We start from the raw sequence: 22942 nt of genomic DNA, 5'->3' as shown, positions 1-22942 counted from the left end.
ATTGGCCCCAGTGTGTTTATAATAATTCATTGGCCACAGTGTGGTTATAATAATTCATTGGCCCCAGTGTGTTTATAGTAATTCATTGGCCCCAGTGTGCTTATCCTTATCCCCCCCCCCTCTGTGTCCTCTCAGTCATGTGCACAACCAAAAATGCTGTTTTGTTTAGTTTTTTTTTCGGATAACATTTTTTTTGGTTCTGTTAAACCTTTGGGATACAGTAATTCACTTTATTCTGTTTTCAGATGCATTCGTATATTTTTTTCGGTTCAATTCGGAAACTGTTCGGCTTTCAGATGAATTTGTTATTTCGGATCTATTCGTTATACATGTCGTTAGCTGTTATTCGTTTTTATGGATATTGGAGATGGAGATTCCTTTTTTAATAACATTTCGGAGGTACCATTAAAAACTAAAATAAAAAAGAAGGAAAAATTGTATCTAACGAAATTTATCTTTTTTATAACTATTTTTTTTATACATTTTTAAACAGGGATCAATTTATGTGGGTGGGCAGGGCACTAAAAATTTAGCCAACAATAATAAAAATGTAATGTGTGTGTGTTTTTCACTTTTTCTTTATTTTTTTAGGCGACATGCACTGTGATCTTTCCTTAACGGCAGGTACTACAACTCCCAACATGGAGCACACTCTGCTCCATGCTGGGAGCTGTAGTACCTGCATTAATAGAAAGATCGCAACAGGTGTCAGAAGTTACACTCACTGCAATCTGTCTATTAATGCATGCAGTCCTGGAGCAGTGCACTTAATGTCCATTTCAAGGCTGAACCTTAATAGGACCAATGAAAATAAAGAGTTCTTGTATAATGTCCATACACGCTCTGAAGACTTATAAACTTTTATGACTATTTTAGGAACAGGACTCGATAATATTACACTTGACTATAACGCACTTTATGCAACTGTTGACACAATATAAGATGGATTGGGCTGCCGGTGGCTATTTACCCAATGCCTTGGCTACAGGGGTCCCTTGGTATAACACACTTCTCCCCAGAATACTAGATATATAATTTAGACTAGACATTTCTAGACATTTGTTACCTTTGACTGTTTGATACGTGCATAGCAGGCTACATGTATACCTTCTGGCCAGGAAAGTATGAAAGAGCTGGCAAACACCAAGAAAAAAAAACTGTCTGCTTTTTCCTGTGTTTTGTCAGTTTTTCTTGCATTTTTTTCTAGCATTTTTGCTGGTGTTTGGAAACAAAAAAATGTACTAAACTTTTTGTTGTTTTTTTTCTTCAAAATTTAGATACGTGAATGCAGAGGACTATGTCAGATTTGGTGGATTGCGACGCTGAACAGCGTTTTTTTTTAAATGTCAATAAAAGGGTTAATGAGGGCTGTGGGGGAGTGTTTTTTTAAATAAAACATTTTTTTCAATGTGTTGTGTTTTTATAATTTAATTTTCAGGCTTAGTAGTGGAGGGTGTCTTGTAGACACCCTCCTAAGCAGGGGCTTAGCGTTAGCCCCCAAAACAGCTAGCCCTAACCCCCAATTATTACCCTGGTACCCACCGTCACAGGGGTTCCAGGAAGAGCCTGGGCCTAGGCTGTAACAGGCTGGCGTTATTTAGGCTGGGGAGGGCCAGTAACAATGGTCCTCACCCACCCTGGTAACATCAGGCTGTTGCTGCTTGGTTGGTATCTGGCTGATACTGAAAAAATGAGGGAACCACGTTTTTTTAAATTTATTTATAATAAAAAAAACACATAGGGTTCCCCTTATTTTCAGTTTCAGCCAGATACCAACCAAGTAGCAACAGCCTGACGTTACCAGGGTGGGTGAGGACCATTGTTACTGGCCCTCCCTAGCCTAAATAACGCCAGCCTGTTACTGCCTAGGCCCAGGAGCACCATTTTTGATGCTCGGGGCCTGTTGGTACCGGTTCTTTCCGGCACCCCTGTGGCGGTGGGTATCGGGGTAATAATTGGAGTTTAGCGCTAGCTGATTTTGGGGCTAACACCAAGCCCTGGCATAGTGATGGATTCCGTCTATAAGACGGCTTCCACTACTAACCCTGAAAATTCAATTATAAAAAACACGGACGTATTGAAAAAAAATTTTATTTAAAAAAAACACTCCCCCACAGCCATTGTTAACCATTTTATTGAAATAAAAAAAATCCTAGTCATCGTCGCAGTCCACCGATTCTGACGTAGTCCTCCGCATTCACGCATCTGAAATGAGAAGAAAAGAAAAGCAAGAAATATGGGTTAGTACATTTTTTGTGCTCTCCCCTGGGAAGAGCGCATATAATGCAGCGTGTTCCTAAACAGGGAGCCTCCAGTTGTTGCTAAACTAAAACTCTCATCATGGGGGGGCTGTAGTTAAGCAACAGCTGGAGGCACACTGGTTGAAAAACACTGAGAGTTTGTTACGTAACTCAGTGTTTCCCAACCCGTGCGCCACCAGCTGCTGCAAAACTACAACTCCCAGCATGTACGGTTTGTCAGTGCATGCTGGGAGTTATAGTTTTGCAACAGCTGGAGACACAAAGGTAGGGAAACACTGAGTTAGGAAACAGACAATGTTTCCCAACCAGTGTGCCTCCAGTTGTTGAAAAACTACAACTCCTAGCATGCCCAGGCAGCCGAAGGGCATACTGAGAGTTGTAGTTTTACAACAACTGGAGGAGAATAGTTTGGAGACCACTGTGTAGTAGTGTCCAAACTGTAGCCCTCCAGAGGTTGCAAAACTACAACTCTCAGCATGCCCAGACTTCCAAGGCATGCTGCGAATTGTAGTTCGGCTGCATCTGAAGGGCCAGATGTTACAGAACTACAACTCCCAGCATGCCTGGACTGTCTGGGCATGCTGGGAGTTGTAGTTTTGAAACTACCAGAAGCAGCAGTGAAGAGCTTCACTGCTGCCTCTGATGCAGATGCCGCCGTCGCTTCCTCCACTTACCCGCCGCCACAGCCGCCAAACCGATGGTCCTAGGGGGTGTTGCAGAAGTTGTCCCCTGCTGGAAACAGCGGGACTTCTGCCAGTTAACCCGTGCGATGCCGCACATTGCCAGGTTAACTGAATGCCGTTTATAAACGGCGGAATGCGCGAAGGACCTGCGCAATCCGCCATCAACGGCATTATGCAATGCGGATCGCAGCAGATCTCCAGAATGATCTGCTGCAATCCGCATTTAAATTAAAAAGCCGGTGGTACATGCGGCTACTTAGCGGCTTCTATACAGTATACAGCTGTCATAATTCATAATCCCCAAGAGGGAGCTCTGATTGGTGGATAGCTATTGACCAATCAGAGCTTCCCTCTCCCGGCGGCTGGGATTATGAATTATGACAGTGTATATAGAAGCCGCTGGCAGTGCAGTATAGCCTCATGTACCACCGAATTTTACAGTTAATAAATGCGGATCGCAGCGGGTCTCTGCAGAATGACCAGGTGCTATCTGCACCTCAGCCCCTGGACTACAACTCCCATCATGGGCAGAGTCTGTCCATGATTGCAGTAGTAGATCTAAATGTCCCGCAGCCAGGAATTGTGCAAGTGCCATCCCTCAGCATCACCGCGGTACTACAACTACTCCCATCATAGGACAGACTCTGTCCCATGATGGGAGCAGTAGTCCTAGGGCAGAGGGGCAGATCGCAGCAGATCATTCTCCAGAGACCTGCTGCGATCCGCATTTAATAACTATACAAGCTGGCGGTACATGCGGCTACACTGCTTTGCCCGCCAGCTTCTATATACAGTCCTTATAATTCATAATCCCCGCTGGGAGATGGGAGCTCTGATTTGTTAATAGCTTTTCACCAAACAGAGCTCCCGTGTCCCGGCGGCGGGTATTATGAATTATGACAGCGTATACAGGAGTCGGCATCAACGCAGTGAAGCCGCATGTACCGCTGGCTTATTAAGTTAATAAATGCGGATGGCAGCGGGTCTCTGCAGAATGACCTGCTGCGATCTGCACCTCAGCCCCAGGACTACAACTCCCATCATGGACAGAGTCTGCCCATGATGGGAGTAGTAGTCCTAACAGTCCCAATGAGTCCCACAGCTGGGGGATGTGCAAGAGCCGTCCCTCAGCGCTGCGGTACTACAACTACTCCCATCATGGGATAGATTCTGTCCCATGATGTGAGTAGTTGTAGTATTGCAGTGCTGAGGGCTGGCTCCTGCATCGTCCAGCGTCCGACACTTTTCTACGTGCTACCACTCGCAGATTTTTATTTGATTTTTGCAACAACAAAAAACGCAATTGCGCAAAAAAAAATCTAAGTTTTTTTGTGTGCAAATGATACATTCCAGTCCACTGGATAAAGTTGTCTACAGGACACCAAGCAAGTGACAACTTTAGAAAATCATCCACCAAAAAAAACGCAGCTCAAATGCAAAAAAAGCGCAATTGCGCAAAATCTGTAGACATGAAAAGTAGTCTAAAGGCAATGATACATGTCCCCCTTGGTTCCTGTACTGCAAAGCAGTAACATATCTCTTGTATCCTGGATCTGAAAGCGATCAGACCTTCTAATACAGCTACAAGACAAATCTAGGCCTGAAGCCGGCTAACTTCAGCCAAATACAAAGCCGTTAGTTCAACCAAACTCAATCCTAAATCTACGTCACTACTGAACCTAAAACCAAACCCTAAATTCAGTGGAACAGTGTAAAGTAAGCCTCAGAGCTTCCCTACAAGGTCCCAACCAACTGTGAGGAACCTAAAGTCTGGTCCTCTGTAAAGACTGTTACTACTGTTATCCTGCATAAACGTTGCAGTAAAGTTATTTCCAGTTTACTAAACCTCCAGTTGTGGACAATCCTTTATTCCTCCCTATCGTTCCAGGGACGGGTGGCGGTAGGATATATATATATATATATATATATATATATATATATATATATCAACACTAGGGCAAGAGGAGCACTGTGACAAGGATTCCAGATCCAGCTGGGTGCTCAGCTTAAGGAACAGACCAATTCCCAAATAACATCCAATAAAGGTAGAAGTGGCACTCCAATATTGATAAAAAAAAGCGATGTTTCGGCTTAAAGGGGTACTCCGGTGAAAACCTTTTCTCTTTTAAATCAACTGGTGGCAGAAAGTTAAACATATTTGTAAATTATAACAATAAAAGAGAAAAGGAGTCTCAGCTCACCTGGGGCGTGCACGGCTACCTCCAACCAAATCTGAAAAAAGTAGAAAAAGGCCAGCACGGCTGAATGAAATCTTCAAAACTTTATTCACGAATCCTCGTTAAAAACCTTCATGGTGGCAGAAAGACACGGACATATACAAAAGTAGAAAAATTGCACATGGAAAAACAGTCCCAAACAAGGCTGACGCGTTTCAGGTTGCTATACCCTTACTCATAGCTTGCCAATACTCAAATGAGAATGCCTTATATACTACAAGGCCATCCCTTCCATTAGGAAGGGGAGGGACATCTTATGTCAGTGTGCAATCCAACACAAGTAAAACCAGGAAAATACATGCATAATTAAAAAAACTCACATATAAAATCCAATAGGACTATATAATAGCTATGAGAAACAAAACAAATGATGGACTCTTTAATAATGTAGTATTAAGTCCGTCTTGTTATTCAGACCATGCGGATGTGTGCAATTCAACAAATAAATCCCCATAATCTCTCTATTGTGAAGAATGCGTATAAGATCACCTCCTCTTTTACTTCTTTTGATTTTTTCAATGCCATAAAAGCGCAAGGACGATATGTCTGAATTATGTTTAAGAAAAATTTTTTTGAGACATTAGACATGCTAGGTGCCAAAGGACCTGCAGCATGCCTGATATGCTCCTGCATTCTCTTTTTTAAGGTGCGTTTAGTGCAACATACATAATCCATTTTGCAAGTAGTGCAGGTGACTCTATATATTATGAGGGTACTATCGCAGTTAATAAACTCGTGAATCATATGGGTTTTACCATCTATTGTACCTTCTATTTTATTGCCCTTTGTTGCATAGGGGCACACCACACACCTTGCGTTACCGCACTTATGAAAGCCTTTAATTGTCAGCCAGGTTGACTGCTCCTCCTCTACACAAACCATACTAGGAACAAGCAGGCTTGATAGAGTTGGAGCACGTCGGGCGGAAAACCAGACCCCTGGTTTGATAATTTCTCCTACTACTGGATCCGCTGCCAGTAGAGGTAGATGTTTGTTCACAATCCTTTTGATTTCGTTAAATTCCATACTATAAGTGGTGACAAAAGTCACTTGATCATGAGTACTGGAATATTTCCTACCTGTTAAAAGGCTGTTGCGGTCCATATGATCTACCCGAGCCCGGGCTTTGTTCAGGAGCCAAGGGGGATATCCACGCGCTGTCAAGCGGGTGCAAACCCTTTCGGCTTCCCCCTGATACACTTGTGGTGAGGAACTGTTCCGTTTCATACGGATCAATTCACCAGTTGGGGAATTGATCCGTATGATCGTGAATAAAGTTTTGAAGATTTCATTCAGCCGTGCTGGCCTTTTTCTACTTTTTTCATATTTGTAAATTACTTCTATTAAAAAACCTTAATACTTCCTGTACTTATTAGCTGTTGAATACTACAGAGGAAATTCTTTTCTTTTTGGAATGCTCTCTGATGACATCACGAGCACAGTTCTCTCTGCTGACGTTATTTATAATAATAATGATAATATTGGAGTGCCGCTTCTACCTTTATTGTATGTATGTATATATATATATATATATAGAGAGAGAGAGAGAGAGAGAGAGAGAGAGAGAGAGAGAGAGAGAGAGAGAGAGAGAGAGAGAGAGAACACACAAATCTTCCCCCTGGCGTCACGACAGTTAAGGGTTAATCAGGCACCCTTTCATCACTGCACAGCTATACCCTACCTACCCTACATCCCCACAAGCTCATCACACCAGTATGGCAGTGTTTTCCAAATGGTGTGTCTCCAGCTGTTGCAAAACTACAACTCCCAGCATGCCCGGACAGCCAAAGGCTTGTTTGGAAAATACTGTAACTATGGTTTCAGGTTAAGGAAAAGATTGTGTCTGCCTTACTGTTTCCAGCCTGTAGATGGTGCTGTGGTCTTTTCTATCTCTGTCATTCATTTTGGTGGGGCCAAGTTATATAGTGCGATCGTACTGCCTGAACATTGCTGAAATGAAGCTATGGAATAATAAAATCACAATCATATATCTTGTGTACAGGTTATCAATAGACCCTGGAATCAATCCCAATAATATCCCTGCTGTTTGTGTTCTCTTTTATGGAGCATGTAAACGGTTTTCATTCCCTTGCCAGGATTTGTTGCGTGCTATTGGCAGAATGTCAGGTTGGAATAGCCTGGAAGTGTGAAAGAAGTATCTTACGGAAAGCAAAAACAATGAGTAAGAAAGCTTCCATATTATAAAGACGCAAATAGATGGAATCCTTACACTCAGCAGTGCACTCATAGAAAAATTCTCATTTCTGGTTTGTTTAATTCCATTGTTTTCTTGGAGAATTGTTTTTCATTATTTTCTATACGTGATACTTTCTTGCCCCTTTTTTCGCCTTGTCCAACAGAGGGCTGTGTATATTAAGAAAGGGATTTGGCCTAAATGGGATATTTTCTGTAAAAAATATACAATTTAGAGCATAATTCTGGTATAAATGATACTTCCTGATATTACTGCATAAACCTTTGTTCTCTTGTAGTTTTTCTTCTTTTAAATATATTCTCCTCCTTTACAGTGTTGTTTCCCTTTATGCATTTAAAAGTTTCTATCATATCACCTCTGTCTGGTCTTTCTTCTATACATGTTAAAGGGGTATCCAGGAATAGAAAAACAGAGCTATTGGCCCTTATTTCCTAAGAGTGGAGTGTAGGTTTCTTTGTGGGTTTTAATTCCCTACAATTTATTTTCCACGGTATTTACTAAGGTTTCTATACATTTTCCACTTTCCCTACACTTTTTTTTTACACATGTTCTGATCTGTCGGGTTTTCCTCAGCTCAAATCCACCACATTTTATGTGGAAACCTTAGTAAATATGTAGTTTTTTTGTGAAAATGTCTGGAACACGCCCCCTTTTGAGACCACGCCCCCTTCCCCAGCGGACACGCCCCCTTTTCGAGTTTTCTAAGCAAAATGGAGAGTTAGGCTGGGTTCACATCACGTTTTCTCCCATACGGGAGCGCATACGGCAGGGGAGAGCTAAAACCTTGCGCTCCCGCATGCCTTTCTATGCGCTCCCGTATGCCTTTCTATGCGCTCCCGTATGTAATTCATTTCAATGAGCCAGCCGGAGTGAAACATTCGGTCCAGTCGGCTCATTTTTGCGCCGTATGCGCTTTTACAACCGGACCTAAAACCGTGGTTGACCACAGTTTTAGGTCCGGGGAAAAAGCGCATACGGTGCAAAAATGAGCCGACCGGACCGAACATTTCACTCCGGCTGGCTCATTGAAATGAATTACATACGGGAGCGCATAGAAAGGCATACGGGAGCGCAAGGTTTTAGCTCTCCCCTGCCGTATGCGCTCCCGTATGGGAGTAAACGGGATGTGAACCAGCCCATAGTCTGGGTTTTTTTTCAATTCTTTTTCAATTTTTTGCAAAATCTGGTGCAGACAGAATTTCTGGCGCAATGCCACAGAATCTGGCACACAACCCGACAAAACATGTCGGGTTTGCAATAGTAAATGAGGGCCAATATCTTTCACAAACTGCTCCCTGTCAGTCTCGAGGTTGGGTGTGGTATTACAACTTGGCTCCATTCACTTTAATGGAACTGAGCTGCAGAACTACTCCCAGAGACAGACAGAGAGCTAATTTATTTTAAAAACCGCTCCCTGGTTTTCTATTCCTGGATAATCCCTTTAAGGACCTTTATCCTTTCCTGGTAAGTTTTATCCTGCAGTCCATGTACTAGTTTGGTAGATCTTCTCTGAACTCTCTCCAATGTGTCTACAGTCATGGCTGTAAATGTTGGTACCCCTGAAGTTTTTCAAGAAAATAAAGTATTTCTCACAGAAAAGGTTTGCAGTAACACATGTTTTGCTATACACATGTTTATTCTCTTTGTGTGTATTGGAACTAATCCAAAAAGGGAGGAAAAAAAGCAAATTGGACATAATGTCACACCAAACTCCAAAAATGGTCTGGACAAAATTATTGGCACTCTTTCAAAATTGTGGAAAAATAAGATTGGATATAAAAATCAGGACTGAAAGCAGATAAAAAGGAGAGAAGTTCACTTAGTCTTTGCATTGTTTGTCTTTGTGTGCCACACTAAGCATGGACAACAGAAAAAGGAGAAGAGAACTGTCTGAGGACTTGAGAACCAAAATTGTGGAGAAATATCAACAATTTCAAGGGCCAACAAAAAAATGCCAACATTTACGGCCATGACTGTATATCCTTCTAGAGATACGGCCTCCAGTACTGCACAATACTCCAAATAAGGTCTCACCACTAAACATCTAAAATCCCATGAATTTCAAGAGGAGAAACAACAAGGGTTTACTTCAGGAAGATAAAGTTTGACTGATCTTATTGATTGTTTTTGATTGAGTAACTAAAATAGATGGCGGAGGGGCAGTAGACATCATTTATCTAGATTTTAGTAAGGCTTTTGACTCTGTTCCACATAGAAGACTTATCAATAATCTGTAGTCTTTGAGCTTGGACTCCAATATTGTTAAATGGATTAGGCTGTGGTGAGGGTCAGAGCACGTGGATAAGAGCAAGATAATGCACCTGGGGTGTAAAAACCCAAGGGCAGAATATAGAATATTTGACACAGTCCTGACCTCAGTATCTAAGGAAAGGGACTTAGGGGTCATGGTTTCAACAGACTTAAAGGTAGGTAGACAATGGCCCTCATTTACTAAGAGTGTTGTGTAGGTTTCTTTGTGGGTTTTAATTCCCTACAATTTATTTTCCACGGTATTTACTAAGGTTTCCCTACATTTTCCACTTTCCCTACACTTTGCTTTTTTTTTTTTTACACATGCTCAGATCTGTCTGGTTTTCCTCAGCTGAAATCCACCACATTTTATGTGGAAACCTTAGTAAATATGTTGGGTTTTTGTGAAAATGTCAGGAACACGCCCCTTTTCCTGGTGACCACGTCCCCTTTCCAAAGTGGCCACACCCATTTTTCGGGTTTTCTTAGCAAAATGGAGAGTTAGTCAGGGTTTTTTCAATTCTGGCGCAAAATCTGGCGCAGGCAGAATTTCTGGTGCAATGCAACAGAATCTGGCGCACAACTTGACAAAACATGTTGGGTTTGCAATAGCAAATGAGGGCCAATATCTTTGAGCAGCAGTAATTGCAATCAGAATGCTTGGGTGTATAGGGAGAGGTATTAGCAGTAGAAAGAGGGAAGTGTTCATGGGTGTATAGGGAGAGGTATTAGCAGTAGAAAGAGGGAAGTGCACATGGATGAATAGGGAGAGGTATTAGCAGTAGAAAGGGAGAGGTGCTCATGGGTGTATAGGGAGAGATATTAGCAGTAGAAAGAGGGAAGTGCTCATGGATATATAAGGAGAGGTATTAGCAGTAGAGGTAAGTGCTCATGCAGTTGTACAGAGCACTGGTGAGACCTCACTTGGAGTATTGTGCGCAGTACTGGAGACTGTATCTCCAGAAGGATATAGATATTTTGGTGAGAGTTCAGAGAAGAGCTACTAAACTAGTACATAGATTGCAGGATAAAACTCAGGGCCGGCCTTAGGGGTGTGCGAGCTGTGCGGCCGCACAGGGCGCCATAGCAACAGGGGCGCCGGGCGACCGACACACCTCGCACCAGGATAATGTAATTTGTAATGCCCGACGTCCAGTTCCGGTGTGAGGTGCCCGGGCAGGTAACTTCTTCAGACAACCAGCGCTGCTTCGGGCAAGCAGCGCTAAATGCCAGTGTAATGAAGAAAACTGTGCCCTGTAGCAGAATGTGACCCTCCGCACAGGGACACAGTTTTCTGCTTTGCAGGCCACTCCCTCTCATTCCATTCCCACTACCCTCCCTCAACTGTGTCCCTATGCGGAGGGTCACATTCCGCCTAAGGGCACAGTTTTCTTCATTGCACAGGGAGGTTTCACTTACCCCGTCCTCCTCCGCATCTCTGGTTGGCTGGCCGGCCCGAGTCTGGAGAGGGACGTCGCACATGTGACGTCCCTCCGCAGACCCGCACAGGAGGACGTCAGTGACGTCACTCGTCAGGCCGACGCCGGAGAGGAGAATGCAGCGCAGGACAGGTAAGTGTGTCTATGTTTGTGTGCGTGTCTGTCTGTCTGTGTGTGTGTGTGTGTGCATGTGTGGGTGTCTGTCTGTGTGTGTGAGTACGGGAGGGGGGGGGGAACCTGCTTCTACCTATTGTGGGGAACCTGCTACTACCTAATGTGGGGAACCTGCTACTACCTAATGTGGGGAACCTGCTTCTACGTAATGTGGGGAACCTGCTTCTACGTAATGTGGGGAACCTGCTACTACCTAGTGTGGGGAACCTGCTACTACCTAATGTGGGGAACCTGCTTCTACCTAATGTGGGGAACCTGCTACTACCTAATGTGCTTCTACCTAATGTGGGGAACCTGCTTCTACCTAATATGGGGAACCTGCTACAACCTATTGTGGGGAACCTGCTTCTATCTAAAGGTGGGAACCTGCTACTACCTAATGTGGGGAACCGGCTTCTACCTAATGTGGGGAACCTGTTACTACCTAACGTGGGGAACCTGCTTCTACCTAATGTGGGGAACCTGCTACTACCTAATGTGGGGAACCTGCTACTACCTAATGTGGGGAACCTGCTACTACCTAATGTGGGGAACCTGCTTCTACCTAATGTGGGGAACCTGCTACTACCTAATTTGGGGAACTATACTGCACCTAATGTGGGGAAACTCTACTGCCAACCTAATGTGGGGAATTGTACTGCACCTAATGTGGGGGAACTATACTGCACCTAAAGTGGGAAACTATGCGGCACCTAATGTGGGGGACCTGCTACTACCTAATTTGGGGAACTATATGCACCTAATGTGGGGAAACTCTACTGCCAACCTAATGTGGGGAATTGTACTGCACCTAATGTGGGGGAACTATACTGCACCTAATGTGCGGAACTATGCGGCACCTAATGTGGGGGACTACTGTATACTGCACCTAATGTGGGGAACTATACGGCACCTAATGTGGGGGACTACTGTATACTGCACCTAATGTGGGGAACTATACTGCATCTGATTAAGGGGGGCATGGGACTGGTGAAGGGGTACATGGAACTGATTAAGGGGGAAGGGGACTGATTAAATATTTAAAAAAATATATTTGTCACAAAGATTTTTTTTCCTCTTTGTGTAAGTTTATGTGGGGGGGGGGGGGGGGGAGGGGGGGGGGGTCGCCACAAGGCTAGCTCACACAGGGTGCCTGAACACCTAAGGCCGGCCCTGATAAAACTTACCAGGAAAGGTTAAAGGACCTGAACATGTAGAGGGACAAAGGTTTATGCAGTAAAATTAGAAAGTATTCCTTTACTGAGAGAGTAGTGTATGCATGAAATAGCCTTCCTGCAGAAGTGGTAGCTGCCAATACAGTGAAGAAGTTTAACCATGCGTTAGATAGGCAGAAGTGGACAAAACAGGTGATGTCAAGGTAGGACTTACAGTTCTTCTTACAGCTGAATCCAACTTTACCTTTCGCTCAAAAACTGTACATTGCCATAAATGATTATTTACAACCAGTGGCATAATATAGTAGTATTAATTATGGATTTGGGTTGGACTTTCTATAGGGTGCCTAAAATAATACACAAATATAATCCCCAATTTAATTTGCATGCAAAAAGGGGTTGGAGCACTGGACATTTCTACAATGGATGCCAACAATAACTGTTGCCATGTGCATAATCTCCATACAGTTCTTTGCAAATTATTTTTTGTTTGCATAACTGGCCAGCTTTGCACATTTAAAAAAAAAAGGAAATATAAAATTTGTGTGCAATTTTTTGCTTATAATCATTGTTAGATGACAGATTATTGTATAAGCTATTGAGTGGACATATCCTGATGATTTTTGTGTGTAAGTAGATTTTAATTGTAAATTCTAATTGAGACTTACATTTAAGGTACAGTCATGGCCGTAAATGTTGGCATCCAAAAATTTTTTCTAGAAAATGAAGTATTTCTCACAGAAAAGGATGTCAGTAACACATGTTTTGCTATACACATGTTTATTCCCTTTGTGTGTATTGGAACTAAACCAAAAAAGGGAGGGAAAAAAAGAAAATTGGACATAATGTCACACCAAACTCCAAAAATGGTCTGGAAAAAATTATTGGCACCCTTAACTTAATATTTGGTTGCACACCCTTTGGAAAAAAATTACTGAAATCAGTCGCTTCCTATAACCATCAATAAGCTTCTTACACCTCTCAGACGGAATGTTGGACCACTCTTCGTTTGCAAACTGCTCCAGGTCTCTCCTTGCCTTTTCCCAACAGCAATTTTAAGATCTCTGAAAATCTCTGAGATCTATGAAATGCTTCACTTTCTAGAAAAATTTTAGTAGTGCCAACATTTACGGCCACGACTTTATGTATTTTTAAAAAACATAATCCTTGTCATAACGACAAAATGTTGTTCTCTTTATACTGTATGTCAGTGTTTCCCGACTAGTATGCTCCCAGCTGTTGCAAAACTACAACTCCCACTATGCCCGGACAGCCAAAGGCTGGGAGTTGTAGTTTTGCAACAGCTGGCACACTGGTTAGGAAACACTGCTATATGTGCATCGGACATCACCCTGAGAGCGGAGCACTGGCAAAACATGCCAATGCTAGGACCGCTTGGAAATGCAGAGTCTAATAGACGGCAATGCATTTCCATTCAGAGTCCACGCAGAAAGTATAGACATGTCTATTCTTTCTGCGGTCATCGGATTTTGAATTTCCGTGCCAGATGTTTCCGCCGCGGAAATTCTGCTATGTGAACAGCAATCAAAAGCCTTACACTTTGATGCAAAAATGATGATATTGTGCCAAGTGTATACATTCAGAAAATCTAGGGGGTATGACAATTTTGTAGGAGTTTATTTATTTTGTCATTTAGTCTTTATTTGAATATAGCAAAGGTAAAATAATTGTCTTGGCTTTATGTCCTGGAACCCTTACAGTAAATAAAACCGTAAAAAAGAACCAATGATAATTCCGAAACCAGTATTAAATTAAAAACAGATCTGTCAACTGCAACATATTAAGATAACTATTTCTATGAAGCAAAAGGATTTTTTTTTACTTCATTACCAAGAATGAAATATACTGACAAATTATTGAAGACAACAAGAAAACTATTAAGTAGACATCAGCCAATATGACTTAGGAAAGCTTCATTAGTCCTGCTTCATGCCATTGGTTGCAGACTTGTTAGTAATAATTAATGTTGTGATCATTTCTAATAGAATTCTCATCTCCAGAAATGGAGGTAGTTGACAGTCTTATGTAATGCTATAGCATTGCCATGCCAGTGCAGCTAAATCATCTTTGTTTTGTTACATTCTTGTTCAGTGTATTACACAATAACTCCACAAGGGGGCATTATACACATTAAAATCCTTCTCCCAGTCTACAGAGGTGAACAAAGATACATTAGTTTGCTCTTAATAATTAATTGCCTGTTCAATGAAGAATTCATTAAAATGTATGATTACATCTCATTCAATCACTTGTCCTATGACCTACAGAATCTGCTCATTTGACCAATTTGTCTAAGGGTATTTGATCTGATGTGCATAGAGATATAACCAAGTAAGAATGTTATGTACATGTAAATCTCAAAGATCTGCTCAAATTTCAAAGGTCTTTATTTAAAATAGCTTAAATCAAAAGTTATTGTAATATTGTATTTTTTTTTAGAATTATTTTTGTATTCCGAAGATCAGTAAAGAAATCTGTTTGCATAACAAAATGCCAATCATTATTTGTAAACAGCTTGCGCCTGTGCATCTCTTTCATTCTGCATCTGTTTTGTGTTTTGTTCTTTTGTATGCTACATAACATCACTATAGAAATCTGTTTGCATACAGTCATGGCCGTAAATTTTGACACACTGAAATTATTCTAGAAAATGAAGTATTTCTCACAGAAAAGGATTGCAGTAACACATGTTTTGCTATACACATGTTTATTCCCTTTGTGTGTATTGGAACTAAACCAAAAAAGGGAGGGAAAAAAGCTAATTGGACATAATGTCAAACCAAACTCCAAAAATGGGCTGGTCAAAATTACTGGCACCCTTAACTTAATATTTGGTTGTACACCCTTTAGAAAAAACAACTGAAATCAGTCGCTTCCTATAACCATCAATAAGCTTCTTACACCTCTCAGCCGGAATGTTGGACCACTCTTCCTTTGCAAACTGCTCCAGGTCTCTCTTATTGGAAGGGCTCCTTTTCCTAACAGCAATTTTAAGATCTCTCCACAGATGTTTATGACAATAGGGCTTCACAATCCCTAAGATTAAAAGATGAATTTTCAAATTTAAATTGAAGATTTATGGTAGCTAGTGCTACCATAAACATTTTAGGTAATGTCCCAGGCCCAGCAGCATCAGGACACCATATAGAGGCTGAATGACACAGCCTGGTAGCATGAGGAGACAATAAGGCTTCACAATCCCTAAGATTAAAAAATTAATATTCAAATTTAAATTGAAGATTCATGGTAGGACACGGTGGAGGATGAGGAGCCGGAGTCGCATACTGTTGCAGGACCAACGGCCTGATAGTGTGCAGGCGGAAGCAGCGTGACCTGTCCAAGTTACTGTTGCAGCTGTGCAGGGACCACATTCACCCAGTGGGCTGTAAAGGACATGTATTGTCTCTGACCATAGTTACAGCTCCACACATCTGTGCTGCCATGCACTTTGGTACACTTTGGTAGAGTGGGGAGTGGGTGTTCATTCCAGTACCCGGTGACGAAGGTGGGTGAAAGAAGGAGAACTTGGCATCAGATATGTGGCATCAGGCAGGTGGCCGGTTCAGAATAGTAGCTGAGGCAGGCAGGCAGAAGAAAACTGTCTTTTTTGTCAAAGTGTTGTGTGCACAAGTAAGTATTGAGGATATGCATTAAGTAAAACTTAACTTTTAACATTATTCTTAGGATAAAATATATGGACCCAAAATTTTTTGGAAATCTAAAAAAAGGAAAGGTGTGCAAAAAACACCATGTGCCACCTACACCACCAAGTATTGATGCGATGCAAAGACCTCTAAAAAGTGGAAGGGAACAACGTATGGTCCATTGTAACAGGTGGGGGTAAAATCTTCCCCTGTAAGGCCCTACTCTCGCATTATTAATTTCCTTCTTGGAAAGTGTTACTCACCCTAAAAAGGGCGGCCCCACACAGGAACCTCTCCCTATTTCCACCTAAAAACACTGCCATTTCCAAGGGTTTTTAGTTGGAAATAGGGAGAGGTTCCTGTGTGGGGCTGCCCTCTTTAGGATGTGTAACACTTGCCAAGAAGGGAATTAATAATGCGAGAGTAGGGCCTCACAAGGGAATTTTTTACCCCCACCTGTTACAATGGACCATACTTTGTTCCCTCCCACCTTTCTTTGCATCACATCAATACTTGGTGGTGTAGGTGGCACATGGTGTTTATTGCACACCTTTCCTTTTGTTAGATTTAAAAATAAAATTTAGTTCCATATATTTTATCCCAAGAAAATTAAAGTTTTAGCTAATGCATATCCTCAATACTTAGTTGCGGTCTAATGCAGAGGAATTTATGTAACTGGGGATCAGCACCTTAATTATGTTTTACAGTATCTATGGCAGCACAATGAGAGAACCTGGAGGTGGTAGCATCAGCATGAGAAGACCATATGGCGGCACAATGACAGAGCCTGGAAGTGGCAGCATCAGCATGAGGAGATCATAGAGCAGCACAATGAGAGAGCCTGGAGGTGCCAGCATTAGCATGAGGGGACCATAGAGCAGCATAATGAGAGAGCCTGAAGGTGACAGCATCAGCATGAAGAGACCATATGGCGGCACAATGACAGAGCCTGGAGGTGGTAACATCAACATGAGGAGACCATAGAGCAGCACAATGAGAGAGCCTGGAGATGGCAGTATCAGCATGAAGAGACCATAGAGCAGCACAATTAGAGAGCCTGAAGGTGGCAGCATCAGCATGAGGAGACCATTTAGCAGCACAATGATAGAGCCTGGAGGGGGCAACATCAGCATGAGGAGACCATATGGTGGCTCAATGGAAGAGTCATTGTGAAGAACCCACCGACTGTTGACTGGGGGTGTCAGATGTCACTTGGGATGAAGTGGATGACCGAGGGAACTAATCAATCCTGGCTGCTGGGTTGCTGGTTGAGAGACGACTGCTAGCTGATACCGGGAGCTCAGACCTCTTGCTGTGACTCCTGCTGCCACACGCCCCTACTCTGCTGCAACCTCTGCCTGCGCCTGATGAACTTAGGCCTCTGCCACTCTTCTGTGCACGTCCTGGTACTTCTCTGCCTGACATGCTTATTGTGTAAATGAGGGGAGTACAATACACTTCACTATGCTTAACCACTTAAGGACCCAGCCAATTTTCACTGTAGGACCCGGCCATTTTTTGCACATCTGACCACTGTCACCTTAAACATTAATAACTCTGGGATGCTCTTACTTTTTATTCTGATTCTGAGAATGTTTTTTCGTGACATATTCCACTTTATGTTAGTGGTAAAATTTTGTCGATACTTGCATAATTTCTTGGTGAAAAAATCCCAAACTTTATGAAAAAATTTTAAATGTTGCATTTCTTTTTAACTTTGAAGCTCTCTGCTTATAAGGAAAATGGATATTCCAAATAAATTATATATTCATTCACATATACTATATGTCTACTTTATTTTTGCATCATAAAGTTGACATGTTTTTACTTTTGGAAGACATCAGAGGGCTTTAAAGTATATCAGCAATTTTCTACAAAATTTTCAAAATCAACATTTTTCAGGGACCAGTTCAGTTTTAAAGTGGATTTCAAGGGCCTTCCTATTAGAAATACCCCATAAATTACCCCATTATAAAAACTGCACCCCTCAAAGTATTCAAAATGACATTCAAAAGGTTTGTTAACCCTTTAGGTGTTTCACAGGAATAGCAGCAAAGTGAAGGAGAAAATTCAAAATCTTCATTTTTTACACTAGCATGTTCTTGTAGACCCAGTTTTGAATTTTTACAAGGTGTAAAAGGAGAGAAGTCTTCCTAAAATGTGTAACCCAATTTCTCTCTTGTAAGGAAATACCTCATATGTGTATGTCAAGTGCTCTGTGGGTGCACTAGAGGGCTCAGAAGGGAAGGAGCGACAGTGGGATTTTGGAAAGTGAGTTTTTCTGAAATGGTTTTTGAGGGGCATGTCACATTTAAGAAGCCCCTATGGTGCCATAACAGCAAAAAAAAAAAAAAAAAACACATGGCATACTATTTTGGAAACTAACCCCTCAAGGAACGTAACAAAATGCTAGTTGTCCCTCAAATTTAATTTTTTTACAAGGGGTAATAGGAGAAAATGCCCCCGCAAAATTTGTAACTCCATCTCTTCTGAGTATGGAAATACCCCATGTGCGGATGTCAAGTGCTCTGCTGGCACACTGCAATGCTCAAAAGAGAAGAAGAGTCCCATTTGGCTTTTGGAAAGCAAATTTTGCTGAAATGGTTTTTTGGGGGGCATGTCGCATTTAGGAAGCTCCTATGGTGCCAGAACAGCAAAAAAAAAAAAAAAAAAAATCACATGGCCTACTATTTTGGAAACTAGAGGAACGTAACAAGGGGTACAGTGAGCCTTTACACCTCACAGGTGTTTGATGATTTTTTGTTAAAGTTGGATGTGTAAATGATGAAAAAAAAATTTTTTTTCACAAAAATGCTGTTTTTTCCCCAAATTTAAAATTTTTACAAGGGATAATAAGAGAAAATGACCCCCAAAATTTGTAGCCCCATTTCTTCTGAGTACGGAAATACCCCATGTGTGAATGTCAAGTGCTCTGCTGGCGCACTACAATGCTCAGAAGAGGAGGAGCGGCATTGAGCTTTTGGAAAGAGAATTTGTTTGAAATGGAAGTCAGGGGCCATGTGCGTTTACAAAGCCCCCGTGGTGCCAGAACAGTGGACCCCCCACACACACATGTGACCCCATTTTGTAAACACACGTGGCATTCAATTCCAGACAAATTTTCTCTTCAAAAGCCCAATGGAGCTCCTTCTCTTCTGAGCATTGTAATGCGCTGCAGAGCTCTTTACATCCACATATGGTGTACGTTCTTACTCAGAAGAAATGGGGCTACAAATTATGGGGGGATTTTTTCCTATTTTCCCTTGTGAAAATGAAAAATTTAGGGTAACACCAGCATTTTAGTGAAACATTTTTTTTTTTTCATTTTCCCATCCAACTTTAATGAAAATTCTTCAAACACCTGTGGGGTGTTAAGGCTCACTATACCCCTTGTTACATTCCGTGAGGGGTGTAGTTCCCACAATGGGGTCACACGTGGGTATATCTTTTTTTGCATTTCGGTCAGAACCGCTGTAAAATCCGCCACCCCTGTGCAAATCACCAATTTAGGCCTCAAATGTGCATAGTGGGCTCTCACTCCTGAGCCTTGTTGTGCGTCCGCAGAGCATTTTACGCCCACATATGGGGTATTTTCATACTCAGGAGAAATTGTTTTAGAAGTTTTGGGGGTCTTTTTTTCCTTTTACCGCTTGTGAAAATAAAAAGTATAGGGCAACACAAGCCCGTTAGTGTAAATATTTTTATTTTTTTACACTAACGGGCTGGTGTAGCCTCCAACTTTTCCTTGACAGGGCTCCGAAGTGAGAGAGCGCCATTCGAGGACTACATTAGGGATTGCATAGGGGTGGACATAGGAGTATTCTATACCAGTGATTTCCAAATCGGGTGCCTCCAGCTGTTGCTAAATTCTCACCATGCCTGGACAGTCAGTGGCTGTCCGGAAATGTAGGGAGTTGTTGTTTTGCAACAGCTGGAGGCTCCGTTTTGGAAACACTGCCGTACAATATGTTTTTCATTGTATTGACAGTGTAAGGGGTGTATATGTAGTATTTTACCCGTTATTATGTGTTAGTGTAGTGTAGTATTTTAGGGTACATTCACACAGGCGGAGGTTTACAGTGCCGCAGCTCAAACTTCAAGCAGGAAACTCGCTGTAAACCCGCCAGTGTTAATGTACCCTGTACATTCACATGAGAGGGGGGGGGGGGGCAAACCTCCAGCTGTTTCAAAACTACATGTCCCAGCATGTACGGACAGACCGTGCATGCTGGGAGTTGTACTTTTGCAACAGCTTGAGGCGCACTGGTTGTAAAACCTTCATTTAGGTTCTGTTACCTAACTCAGTATTTTCCAACCAGTGTGCCTCCAGTGGTTGCAAAACTACATCTCCCAGCATGTACTGATCGCCAAAGGGCATGCTGGGAGATGTAGTTATGCAACAGCTGGAGGTACGCAACTACAACTGCCAGCATGCCGAGACAGCTGTTTGCTGTTTGGGAATGCTGGGATTTGCAGTTTTGCAACATCTGGAGGGCTACAGTTTAGAGACCACTGCACAGTGATCTCCAAACTGTGGCCCTCCAGATGTTGCAAAACTACAAATCCCAGCATGCCCAGACAGCAAACTGCTGTCTGGGCATGCTAGTAGGTGTAGTTTTGCAAGATCTAGAGGGCCACAGTTTAGAAATCACTGCACAGTGATCTCCAAACTGTGACCCTCCAGCTGTTGCAAAACTGCAAATCCCAGCATGCCCAAACAGCAAACAGCTATCTGGGCATGCTGGGAGTTATAGTTTTGCAACATCTGGAGGACTACAGTTTAGAGACCACTGTATAGTGGTCTCAAACTGTAGCCCTCCAGATGTTGCTAGGCAACTCACCGGCTTCCGTAGGATCCAGGGAGCCGCATCGCCGTCCTCTTCTGCCACTAATCCCCGCCGCCGATCGCCGCCTGCTGCCTCCGCCGATGGGTAAGTGGATCTTCGGCGCCGGTCCTCTTCGGTTTCCGGCTATTTGCGCGGATTCCGGGTCCATGGTGACCCAGTGACCTGGAATATGAGGGGGATCGGGGTTATCCAAGACACCCACGATCCCCCTGAAGGGATATGAGTGAGGTGGCAGGGGTGCCACCCCTCCTATCCCTGCTATTGGTCATCAAGAAGCGACGACCAATAACAGATAGGCGGGGGGTTAACTTTTGGTTTCCCCATTCTGCCCACCCACAATAGGCGGGGCAATTTGTGGAGATCACCAACATGGGGGGGGGGGGGGGTCTGATGACCCCCCTGGGCATTTCCACAGGGTGCCTGCTGATTGATATCAATGCGAAAAATGCGCTACAGTACAGTTAAAAAACGTATTTGGGCACAACACCAGCAGTACACAACAGTGCTGCAGCACACAGTTGTTGTGTACTAAACCCAAATTTGCACTCTCTCTCTCAAAGACTATTAGAAATGGACTGCTGGGTATGTATTATACCATCTGCAGATTAGTTTAACCAGCAGACCATTTGTTGTGGAACAAAGACACAGAGTTGCGCTAAAAACCTATTCCTCCATCCTCTGCTAAGGTTTATGAAGTTGAGGCAGTTTGTTCAAACATATGAGGCAACACACAGCTCTCTGCCCCTCTCTGTAATACAGTGCTGTAGAAAGTGACTGGGAGGTTAATCACTGCAGTAATAATTATTTTCTGTGAAAAACACACTGCTCTCTGTCCACCAGAATGCTGATGTGACTAGGAGGTGAAATGCTGCTAGAAAATCTTTTCTGTATAACACACAAATCGCTCTGTCCTTTCTCTCTGCAGTGAAAGGATGAACTAACTAGCCAGAATATGGCTGCCGATTATATAGGGCTGTGACATCAAAGGGGTGGCTGGCTGCTGATAGGCTGCATACTGCATGTGATTCAGGGTCATCCTGCCTACCCTTGTTCCCACCTTCACAGGATTACTTGCCCCATGTCCTCACATGAGGATCTGCCATTTTAGATGCCCTGGAGCCTGCACCACACTAAATGGAGTTTAATGAAGTGATTTGCGCAATAGAATCGCGGTCATATTCACATTAGTTGCTAATCGAATTTTTCATGAAATTCGTAACAAATTCGGATTCGTCAGATTCGATTCACTCATCTCTAGTTGCTATATTAACTCATAATGTATAGGATTGTTTTAATAAAATGTAAAGATAAAATGAAATTTCGTTGATATGGCTTATTTGGCAAAAATAAGAATTTCTCAGTGCTGGAAGGGATACATCGGTGTACGACAACTCTCCTGTCAGTTCTGATTTAAACATTCATTTAAATAGGAATGTGGTCCTTACGATACACAGTTCTACTAATGATATGAAGCATTTCTATGCCCTAGATTCAGAAGATCATTTAACAATAGGCACATTTTAGTTAGCTTCATACATTAGTCATGAAGAAAGTTTCATAAAAGAAACAAAGAAAACTTAAATAGCATTCCCACCTTGAGGTGTACCCTTTAAAACTTTTCGAAGTCATTTCTTATATAACTGTTTCTTGAGAGACAACAGGAAATGTTGGCCATTACACCCCCTATACAGGGTTGCCTGACAAAAAAAATCTTTATACTTCTGTGTAAGAGTGTTGCCTGATCAGATGTCCTTTATATTGCAGCTATGGTGGCCCGCATCTGTGCATTTATTTTGTTTGGCCGTGCTGACCATTTTTGACCTTTTGGCCTTGCACTCCTCCCCATCAGCCTTAGTTTTATTCAGAGCAAAGGACAGCTGGATCCTAGATATCCCTGAAAAGTGTAGGCTTAAAGGCCAAAGGGGGGTGAATCAGTTTAATGTTAGGGCAGGGCTTAATAAATTTGTTTTGAATCAAGAAGCCAGCAAAAAAAAATATTAGGAGATAGGTTTTTGTT

The 22942-nt window shown here is 42.5% G+C and overlaps 1 long non-coding RNA gene across 1 annotated transcript in view; it reads left to right on the top strand.

Annotated features, from left to right (window-relative positions):
• Nucleotides 1–17824, top strand: part of LOC130361850 (uncharacterized) — a 39787-nt gene extending 21963 nt beyond the window's left edge. Inside the window, exon 3 of the long non-coding RNA XR_008891178.1 lies at nucleotides 16786–17824. This is a non-coding gene — a long non-coding RNA (uncharacterized LOC130361850). The remainder of the gene's footprint in view (nucleotides 1–16785) is intronic.
• The last annotated feature ends 5118 nt before the right edge of the window (nucleotides 17825–22942 follow it).

The sequence above is a fragment of the Hyla sarda genome, chromosome 3 (genome assembly GCF_029499605.1).
Source record: "Hyla sarda isolate aHylSar1 chromosome 3, aHylSar1.hap1, whole genome shotgun sequence".
Classification (NCBI taxonomy): Eukaryota; Metazoa; Chordata; class Amphibia; order Anura; family Hylidae; genus Hyla; species Hyla sarda.
This window is presented reverse-complemented; position numbering and strand designations above follow the sequence as displayed.